The sequence below is a fragment of the Onychomys torridus genome, chromosome 3 (assembly GCF_903995425.1).
Source record: "Onychomys torridus chromosome 3, mOncTor1.1, whole genome shotgun sequence".
Taxonomy (NCBI): domain Eukaryota; kingdom Metazoa; phylum Chordata; class Mammalia; order Rodentia; family Cricetidae; genus Onychomys; species Onychomys torridus.
In genome coordinates, this window is record NC_050445.1 from 146003744 (window position 1) to 146014902 (window position 11159).

Genomic DNA, 11159 nt, shown 5'->3' on the forward strand with positions numbered 1-11159 from the left:
TGCACGACTTTAATCCCAGCACTCAGGAGGCAGAGGCAGGTGGATCTCTATGAGTTCGAGGCCAGCCTGGTCTCCAAAGTGAGTTCCAGGAAAGGCACAAAGCTCCACAGAGAAACCCTGTCTCGAAAAACCAATATAAAATGAGAGAGAGAGAGAGAGAGAGAGAGAGAGAGAGAGAGAGAGAGAGATTAGCTCCTTCCTGGCTTATTATCCACAGCTAAAGATGTATTTCTCTCTGTCTCTCTGTCTGTCTCTCTCTCTCTCTCTCTCTCTCTCTCTGTGTGTGTGTGTGTGTGTGTGTGTAAGCATGTGTGCACACATACACATCTGTGTGGAGACCAGTGATTAACCTTGAATCTCTCCTCAATCACTCTCCTCATTATTTTCTGAGACAGGGTCTCTTTCTCACTAAACCTAGAACTCACTGATTTGGCTAGGCTGGCCAGCCAGCCAGCTCCAACTTTTGACCTGGGTGCTAGAGATCCAAACTCAATCCTCAAGCACTTTTACTAACCACGTCATTCCCTAGTCCTGTATTTTCTACTTTTATGAAGAGGACCACATTAATTCTTTTCCACATAAGACTCAGAATACTTTTGCTATGTAGTTCAGGCTGGCCTCCATTCATGGTCCTTCTGCCCTTGTGTCCCAGTGCCCCTATCCGCAGTTAGAAATTCAGCTCTTCATTTTAACATTTGCCACATTTAAAACTGCATCAATAAGCTGGAGCTGTATTGTCTACTTGTTTAGTTTGGGTTGGGTTGGGTTGTCCTCAAACTCATCACCTCCTGCCTCAGTCTTCTAAATTGTTGGAATTACAGTCATGTGCCACTGAACTAGGCTCTAGATGTGTTTGGCCAGTCAGGAGGCTGGTCAGTACTTATAGTAGCACCAAGAACAACCAAACCAGGAGTGGTGGGTACCAACCTATACCAGCATTCAGACAGCAGGAAGACCACCAGTCCAAGACCAGCCTGGCTACAAGATTCTGTCCCAAATCAAACAAACAAAACCCACCGTCGTCAATGGTGCCTGGGGTCTGTTATCTCAGCACATGGGAAGCAGAAAGATCTTATAGTCAAGGCCAGCCTGGGCTACCATAACACGGCTTTATCATTAAAAACAAAACAAAACACTATAATCACCCACTGAAACCTCAAAACCTCCAAGAGTTATAGTCTTTGAACTTATAAACCTCTTGAGAACCAAACAAGCTAAGTGAATGGCTCGAATAACTGGGTAACTAATCGTTTTAAGAGAAAGGAGCAGGATGGCTTGTAAAGATACTTGCCACCAAGCTTGACTGCCTGAGATCGAGCCCCAGGGCCCATGTGGTAGAAGAGAAAAGACTTCTGTAAGTTGTCCTCTGACCACACACACACACACAAACACACCACACAAACACACCCACACCACACAAACACACACACACACACAAACACACACACACACAAACCCTAGTGTGTATGTGTATACAAAGATACACACAGGCACAGTAAGTGCAATCAATTTTAAAATAAAAAGCATATTCCCAATTGCTTCAAACATTAACTGAAAGAAAACCACTACTTTTTACTAAAGTCATTAAAATGTTTCCCTTTTTTAAGTTCTCTGCCTTATGCCTCCATGGTTGAGGCTTGACAGTTTCTGTCTTGTCTACTCTAAAAACAGACTAGTCTCTCAAATTTTTTTGTTTGTTTTCTTTTTCTTTTTAAAATTCTTTTCTCATACAATACATCTGGACCAACCACAGCCTCCCCTCCCTCTACTTCTCCCCCACCTCAGATCCACTGCTCCTCTGTTGCCCTTTAGAAAAGACCAGGCTTTCCAGTAATATCAACTGAACGGCATAACAAGATGCAAAAAGACTAGGCACAAACCCTCATATCAAAGCTGGACTAGGCAACCCAGTAGAAGAAAAGGGTACCAGTAGCAGGGAAGAGTCAGAAACACCCCACTCTCCCACTGTTACAAGTCCCACAATCACCCCCAAGCTAAACAGCCACATATGCAAAGGACAGCATGCAGACCCATGTAGGTCTGTGGGTGTCACTTTAGTCTCTGGGAGCCCCCATCTATGGGACATGTTCTTCTGATGTCCTCGAACCCTGACTCCTACAATCCTTCCTCCCCTTCTGCAGGGTTCCCCGAGCTTATCTGGGTGTGGGTCTCTGTATCTGCTCCTATCAGCTGCTGGAGGAAGCCTCTCCGATGATGTTTGGGCCAGGCACTGATCTATGAGTATAGCAGAATATCGTATCACTGACTTTTTTTTCAGGCAGTATCAGGCATGGGCTCTGTCTCGTGGCTTGGGCCTAGAGACCCACTCATTAGTTGGTCACACTCACTAGCTCCAAGCCACCATTGTACCAGCACATCTTGCAGGAAGGACAGGTGTGGGCTGAAGGTTTTGTGACTGGGTTGGTGTCCCTGCCCCACTACCGGGAACACTGCCAGGTTAGCAAAGAAAATCTCTTCTCCTTGGTTCCATAACTCAGCCACTTCCCACCTATCATGGTAAATTTGGCAGCGTGATTGGTCTAAGAAACACCTAAGGGACTGCGGAGATGACTCAGTGGGTAAAATGATATAGCCCTACAACATGAGGACCAAAGTTCAGATCCCTAGCACTCATGTGAAAACGGGACACAGAAGCAAGAACCTGTAATCCCAGTGCTGGGGAGGTAGGGTCCCTGGACCTCACTGGCCAGCCAGCCCAGCTAAACTAGTGTGCTCAAAGTTCAGTGAGAGATTCTATCTCAAAGAATAAGGTGGACATCCAATATGTGCATCACCCCTCCCCCAACACACACACACACACACACACACACACACACACACACAGGAACGCATGCTCACACGAATGAGCACGCAGCATTAGTGAGGCCCATCTTTTGAGTTTATCTGTGAAGGTGTTCCCAGTGGTTTAGCTGAGGAGGGAAGACCTACCCTGAGTTCTTCAGCCCATGGCTGGGGTCTTGAAATGAATAAAGAGAGAGACGGAGAAAGCTGAGCACCGATACTCATCTCTCTGCTTCCTGAATGGAGATGCCTTGCAGCTCACACCCATGCTAAGCTCTATCCCCTCAGACCTTGAGCCGAAATAACACCAACCTCCTTTCTTAGAGTGTTTTGGTCAGGTGTCCCGTCATGGAGCAGGTGAAGACCCCAGACAGGACCCTCCAAGTTCAGTTACTCACGTCTGTCTTCTTTAATCTGTGGTGCTGAGGACCGCACTAGGGCCGCCACGGGCATGGCAAGCATTCATTTCATAGCAAGCTACACCCCTAGACACAGCTTCCTTTTTACCATATACTACTTTAATTTTCACACATATTACTTCTGTGGATGAATTCATTGTATTTCAATTGTTTGGTTATAGGGGTTGTTGTCATTGTTGTTGTTTTTTGAGACAGGGTCTCATATGGCCCAGGCTGGCTTAGAGCTTGCCCATGTCACTTTAGGTGACCTTGAACAGCTGATCCTCCTGCTCTACCTCCCAAGTGCTAGAATTAGAGCTACCATGTTTATAATATATTGCATCTTGTTCAAAGACTATAGTAGGGAGAATCCTCATCCAATCAATCTTTATACCTTCAAGATTAAAAAGAAAATTAGATTTTAAAATTCGTTTTATTTTGTAAATATTATATCTGCATGTGGGTCTGTGCACCATGTGTACACACCTACTACCCAAGGAAGCCAGAAGAAGGTTTCAGATCCTCTGGAACTTAAGTTACAAACGGTTGTGAACCACCATGTGGGTGCTGGGAATCCAACCCAGGTCCTCTAGGGCTCTTACTGTCAAAGTCATCTCTCCAGCCCCCACAAGATTAAAAAATTCAAAAGCCATTTAGATACTTCTCACATATTAACTAAATGTGAATTTGGGTATTACCCTAAGGCAAATTAATTTTTATTTTTCTCTGTTCCTTTAAAAACATCTTGAATATATTGATCCTTTTATCCCTGAATTAAAACTTGGGTAGTCCCATTATTTTCCTGGATAATTTTACTTAAAAGACACTACTAATTAAAATATTCTGTCTTTGTTTGGATTTGGTTTTTGAGACAGGGTCTCATGTAGCCCGGGCTAGTTTTAAGGGTTCACTATGCATCCTGGAATGACAGTATGCACCACCAATTATGGGGACTAAACCAATAGCTTCATGAATGCTAGTCATGCACCATCATCCCAGCCCCCTCTGAGGTTTTGTGACTTTTGATCTGCTTCCTTTACCCCATCTCCTCTCTTTCTCTCCATTCCACTACGTACTTCTCCAGAACCTGTTCTTCAGCTACTTCCAAGGTCTCCTGACCTCTGCAGGCTCTGGACTCTTGCCTCCTAACCCCAACACTATGCATGTGTCCTCCCTCTAGGCTACAAACCCAAACCTCCTACCACATTTTTTTTTTCCAGCTGGGCCTGTCTTTTTCTTGTTTTCCCTCTGGAACACTGGTGATCTCCAGCAGATGAAAAATCAGTCATGAACCAGCTAACTCAAACTCATAAAAATCTTCTGAGGGTGGTGAGATGCTCAGTGAGTAAGGTGCCGGAGAAGCCTGGCAACCCGAGTTTGATCTCTGGAACCTACATACAGGTGACAGAGAAAACTGACTCCAGAAAGTTGTCCCCTGACCCCCACACTCATGCTTTGGCATGCACAAGCCCCCCCCCCCATCACATTCACACATACCAATAATAAACTAATTAAAGTTTAAAAAAGAACTACCTGAACCAGACACCAATCTCTTCTGCATGCCTGTCTGTCATACAAGAACTATCTTTCACATGTATGCCTGATTCTGTAACAACAGGACCTACTCCATGATAGTGTCCTGGTTGCAGAGATGATTCAGGGGTTAAGACCACCACCACTACCACCACCACCACCACCCCAAAAAAAGAGAGAGAAATTTCTCTCCCAGACATTCCCCATCCCAAGTGATCTTGGTTTCAACTGAGGAAGGCTATAAAGATAGGCTTAAAGCTTACTTTTCTCATCTGTCAGTAACAACAAAACCATTGGTGTGGTCAGATCCACCTCATCCCTCTGATAGGCTTATGGAAAGGCCTCATTATCAATGCCTGCTAAGAAGGCATTCCCACCTGTCCTCACAGGAGAGACCACCCAGGCGCAAACACTTTAATCATGCCTTCCCCAATCAATGGAGCAGAGCAGCTCCAGGTGGCAGGGAAGCCAAGCCATCTTTTGTGTTGCCTGTGCTAGATCAAAGGGCCAGCTTGGGAGGTTCAAAGTCCCCCATACAGCAAATCCGTGTGTTCCTGGCATCCATAGTCATGACAACACTAACTGCTCCCACGTTAGCATGCGTATTTAAGTGCCTTCTCTCCACAATCTACCTCACTGTGCCCAACTCCTCTTCGAATGTCTAACTATGCATACAAGCAGGTCTTAAGCCATGGGTCTCAGTTTCTTTTCATTTTCTAGAGAGATCTCTTTAAGCAGTGATTCTCAACCTTTAATAATAAAAATAAAAAATTTTAAAAAAGAGCTTTAAAAAAGAAAAATACTAATGGAGGCTAGGCATGGCAGTGCACATGCACACCACAAAGCAAGCCTAACAAGCTGAATTCCATCCCTGGAAACTAGAGAACAGGAGAGAAGGGACTCAGAGTTGCCCCTCTCACCTACACATGCACACTGTGGCAAAAGCGTCCACCTACACCAAATACTGACACTTACCAACAATTATAAAGATAAACTAAAAGGTACTGATGTTGAGCCACTGAAATGGCTCAGCTGGTACAAGTTTGCTGTCAAACCTGAGGACGAGAGTTTGAAACCTGGGACCTATATGATGTTGGGAAAGCCAACTTCTGCAAGTTGTTCTCTGGCCTCTATACACAAGCTGTGGCATGCATATACTCTCTCAGACACGTGTGCACACACACACATTGAATAAATCTAAAAGTCTTAAAAAAGAAAAACTACTGGTGTCTGGGAGCACCACTCCCAGACATTCTGATTTAATTGATATGGGGTAAAGCCAGGCATTAGAATCTTTCAAAGCTCCCCAGGTAATTTTAATGTGCAAGCAAGATAAAGGACCTGTCTTAAGGCTTTCCAATACAGACTTATGCTCTGTGCAGCACCCACAATTCAGTGGGTAGGAGGCAAGCATAAATGTTGCATAAGAAAAAAACTCTCCCTTACTGATCCTATATGATATGTTAAGTTAACACATTTTGCCATTATACTAATTCTTTAAGAAAAGTTTGGAGAGATGGAAAAATGTCTCACTAGTTAAGAGCACTGGCTGCTCTTCCAAAGGACTCAGTTTCAATTCCTAGCATCCACAAGGAGTCTCACAACCATCTGCAACTCCAGTCTCAGGGGATCAGATGTCCTCTTCTGGCCTCTGAGGGCATGAAGAACACAAATGGTAAACAAACATATAGTGCAGGCGAACACTCACACGGGTAGAATCAAATAAGTTTTTTAAAAGACACTCTTATCCTTATCCGTCTTTTATTGTAATCCTTGCTTTATAAATAGGGCAAGTGAGCCTCTGAGCTGTCACGTGGCATGACTGGCAGATCTAAGAGTCTAGCGTCAGGTTTTGGATCCCCAATTCTAAACGGTTTCTATGATATTACACTTAGCTGGTGGATGACCCCAATCCCTAGCCAAATATCTAGACTTCAACCCAGAAATCCTATTCTATTGTATTCATAACTTTTTCTTGCGAATTCAGCACATACAGCCTACAGGACAGAATATAGTCTGTCAAAATACAGTGCTCTAGGGATAACTTCCTGGTAGGGTCTACATGTCTGGCCCTTTCTTCCCTCATTCCTTCCTCTCTCCATCCACCTCCCAGGCTGTTTCCCAACTAGGTTCAAGCAATCCTCCTGCCTCAGCCTCCTTAAGTAGTAGGTGTATGACGCTATACCTGGTTCCCAAGCATTTTCCTCTATATGTTAATAACTAGATCTTTCTCCATCATTGCCAGCTTTAATCCTAAGGCATTCCATTTTTGTTTTCTTAAATGAAGGAAGCTCTATTGCTCATCTGTCAGCCACTCTTCTGTTGGGCCTCACTAGGGGCCCCAACAGTCTTCCTAGATTTACTGTATAGAGCACACAATGAATTAAAATATATTCAGAACAGTTCCCAGCAAACACCTGCAGTGTCAGTGATTAGGGAAGCTGAGGCCAGAGGACTGCCTGAGCCTAGATTTTGAGCCATTTAGGCCAGTCGTGATCAATACAGGGAGGTGACTCTTTCACACAGAAAGGGAGAAAGTCAGACCCAACATAAATGGGTTTCACATCCTCAGATTCAGCCAAATGCAAAAAAATATTGAGAAGAAAATTTGCATCTGTACTGAATGCTTTTCTTGCCATTACTCCCTACACAAAATAGTACTGGAACTATTTACATAGTATTTACATTGACTTACATATCACAAGTAATCTAGAGACTGTTTACAGGAAGATGTACACAGGTTATATGCAAATAGTACACCTTATTACACAGGACCCTTGAGCATCATGGATTTCAGTATTCGCACAAGTTCCTGGAAACAGTCCCTGGAGGATAATGAGCAATGGCTGAATACTGATTGTGTTCTACAGCACTGCTCCTGATATTAAGGTGGATTCCAACCAAGGTTTACAGAACCAAGAAGCTACAGACTAGGAGTACATCGTCTAGTAATGAGCCAGTGACACATCTGAATAACCTGTAAGCTAAATTTCATTCTGGCTGAAAGGTGAGGGGATTCTCCTGGAAAGAGGATACTTCAGGTGTTGGATGGTACCTTTGAGATGTTGTAGGGCAAAAATCCAGTGTTTGTGCAGGTGTTCCATGTGCCCTGAGAGAGAACAGAGGCCCGATCAGTGAGACCCCCTCCACACTTCCAACATCCCAGACCCAACCTCAGCTCTTGCTCATAACCCTTGTAGAGATGTCCCTGTCCGTTCAGTCAGACACTCCCATTCCACTCTTTGCTGCCACAGACCAAATGGCATTTCTGCCTTCTTGTTTATAAATATGCATAGATTTGGGGGCTAGGCTTCCTCTACTCCCTATAGTTAATTCTAGCCTCATCTCTCAAGCATGTGGTACTGTCTTCATGGATTTCGTCCATCTTTAAAATCTCCCATCTTTATCCCACTATATTACCTCGGTCCACATTCACAGCCTCTCAGGGTCTTCAAGAAAAATCAAAACCCTTTCGTCCCTCAGCTTTCTCCTTCCATGCTGCTCGCAGTTATCATTCTACACAGCTAAAACTCAACATTTTACTTTAAGACCGTGACGGGCTCGCCCACTCCCACTCGGCTCTTTCCTCGCTGAGACCTCTCAGGAGCTCATGGCCCACATACGAACAGAAGAGAGGGGACGAGTTCGCATTCAATGGAATTTCGAACGAAAACCCCTAAGAACGTGATGCTGTGGGCTTGAGTGCTGACAGACATTCCTCAGGGGCCGAATTCAGCCACCTGTGACCAAGCAGGAAGTTTTGAAAGTCGTTTGCGCGCCAAAACGCCATACGCATGCGCACATACACGGAGAGGGGGCGGGGTGAGTGGAGTCACGTCCTGGCACAGGATCTCGCGTTGTTTGGGGAAAGGCCAGCGCTGAGGAGGTTTTAATGTGGCGTTGTAGGGCCCGCCCATCACCTCTCCTTTTGGGGGGGAAAAAAAAAATTGTCTTTTCTTCCTTTCAGCCTCAGTGCTGGCAGAGGCGGCTCGGGGCCGACAGTTCTTCCATGGCCGCGGAGTTAAAGTACAAAAGCCAGATAGTTTGTCGTCTTAGAATGCAAGGGTTTGTTTGGCGTCCCCACCCCCACCCTTTTTTTTTCTACTATGCAAAACAAAAGACCAAAACCTTGGCCCGCGGTGCATGCGCAGTGCTTGTTTACCGCGGGCCGAGCGCAGGCCCCTTCCCGCCGGCTTGAGCCTGCTCCTGCGCCTGCGCGGGTGACGTGGCTGGCTCGCTCGCTCGCTGGCTGTCCGGGGAAGTGGCGCCTGCCTGTCCCGGCACCAGGGAGCGAGGAGCGGAGGTGTAGGACGGTGCTGTGTGCGCTTGAGAGCGCGGAGGACTGAAATGAAAACAACAACGCCCAGAAGTCGGTGTCGTGTCGGGGGCATGAGCGCAAATGGCCCAGATGCGGGGCACTGCACCCTGAAGTGAGCGGCGGAGCCTGAGCGCGCAGGCCGCCCTCCCGCCCGCCCGCGCTGCCACCTAATTAAAGGATGGACTTTGCGACGGCAAAGATGCAAATCAGGCTGACCCCGAGGCCGCCGAGTTCGAGCGATTCCTGCATGGTTTAAGACTGGTTCTTGAAGCAAACTCAGAAAGGCAGCCATGCAAATCTCGAAACTAGAAAGAGCCTACACTAGAAGCGGTTGCCAGATAAAGCAGAAGCCTGAATGCCAGTTTTTAAGAGTTTGAATGTCCATTCAAAATTCGCTTCGACAATGCTTACAAAGTACGATCTGATAAGCACATTTGATTTAGATATGATTATCCATTTGCAAGTAGAGGCAAAGTGATTTTAAAAAAAAGTTTTGTGAAAGAATTTCTATTGAAATATTCCAGTTTGCTTAAAAACCATAAATAAGGGGTAAGTCAGCTAAGCCTGGATATTTTTCTAGGTTTAAAAACATTTGATGTTTTTGACAACTTTATTAGACCCTAGTTATTTTTTGACTGGTGAATTTGAAGACTTTAAATTTGTAACATTTCCTACTAGAAAGGTGATATTTCAATCAGTAAAAAAGAGGAAAATGTATGTATGTGAACAAACAGGGCCAGATTTTCAAGGCTTTTCATGCTCCCCAAAACCAGTCTCAGAGAGAAGCCATCACATCAAAAGCTAGCCTTTGATTTTCTTCATGTTAAATATGATAGATTAAGTATAGTAAACAATTTTTCTGTACCATCTGGGTATGGTGGTACATGGCAGGAAAAAAGGGGTGGGGGCATAATATAGATTGCCTGGGTCTGTAGCTGGTAGGCTCCTTGCACAAAAGCCACAGGTCTCATCCAGAGCTGAATGAAATGGGCCTGGTGGCACATCCCTTTGTCTTCCAGCTGTAGAGGAAGGACCAGAAATTCAAGGTCATCCCCACCTACACACTTGAGTTCTAGGCCAGTTTAGGCTACATGAGACCCTGTCTTAAAAACAGATACAGGTGGGAACTTACTTCAACATTCTCAATTATCTACAGGAACAATAGCTTTACTTGAGGTAAGATGATAACCAGTTTTCTAAGCCTATGTTGAATTGACATTTTCTTCATAAAGGAAAAAATATAGAAAAGGTGTATGAATTTCTTGTTCATGTTTATGATTAACTCAAAAAGAGGGCTTACTTTGTCAAGACTGGCAGCGATCATGAAAGAACAGATTGTAATGGTAATTTATTGTTTGGATTTTTGTTGTTTTAGTTTTGGGGATGTTTTTGTTTTTGTTTTAAGTAAGAGAGGGTCTTGCTGTGTAATGTAGGATGGCTTCAAACTTGGAACCCTCCTGCCTCATTCTCCCAAGTCCTGGGACTATAGAAGTGTACCACCACCAGAGCCGCCCTGAAAGACTTTTGACCATCATGATATGTCTCTAATGGAAATTCTGTGTGAGCGTTGGATGAAGAGTTCATACACTCAGGGCAGGAGAGATGCTCCGTGGTTAAGAGCACTTGCTGCTCTCCCAGAGGACTGCCGTCAGGTCCCTAGTACCCACTTGGCAGCTCACAACCCCTTGTACTTCCAGCTCCAGGGGATCCAGTACCATTTTCTGGCCTCTGTGGGCACTCCATGTGATGCATATAAATGCATGCAGGGAAACACACAAACTAAAAACTTTCTCAAGAAAAGAGTAGATAAAGCCTGGCATGGTATTGCATCTGCCAGTACCTGAGGCTGAGGAGTAGGTTCAAGTGTTTGAAGCTACCCTAAGGAGCTCAACAAAACATTGTCTCAAACAAACAAAAAACGCAGCAATGGAAAACAACATCACACACACACACACACACACACACACACACACACACACACACAACTGAAAAACTAAAGGTGGCTAGAATGAGTCCTGGGCTAGCAAGATGGCTCAGTGAGTAAAGGCATTTGCCACTAAGCCCTGATCACCTGAGTTTGGTCCCCACTGAAACCTCTACATGTGGCC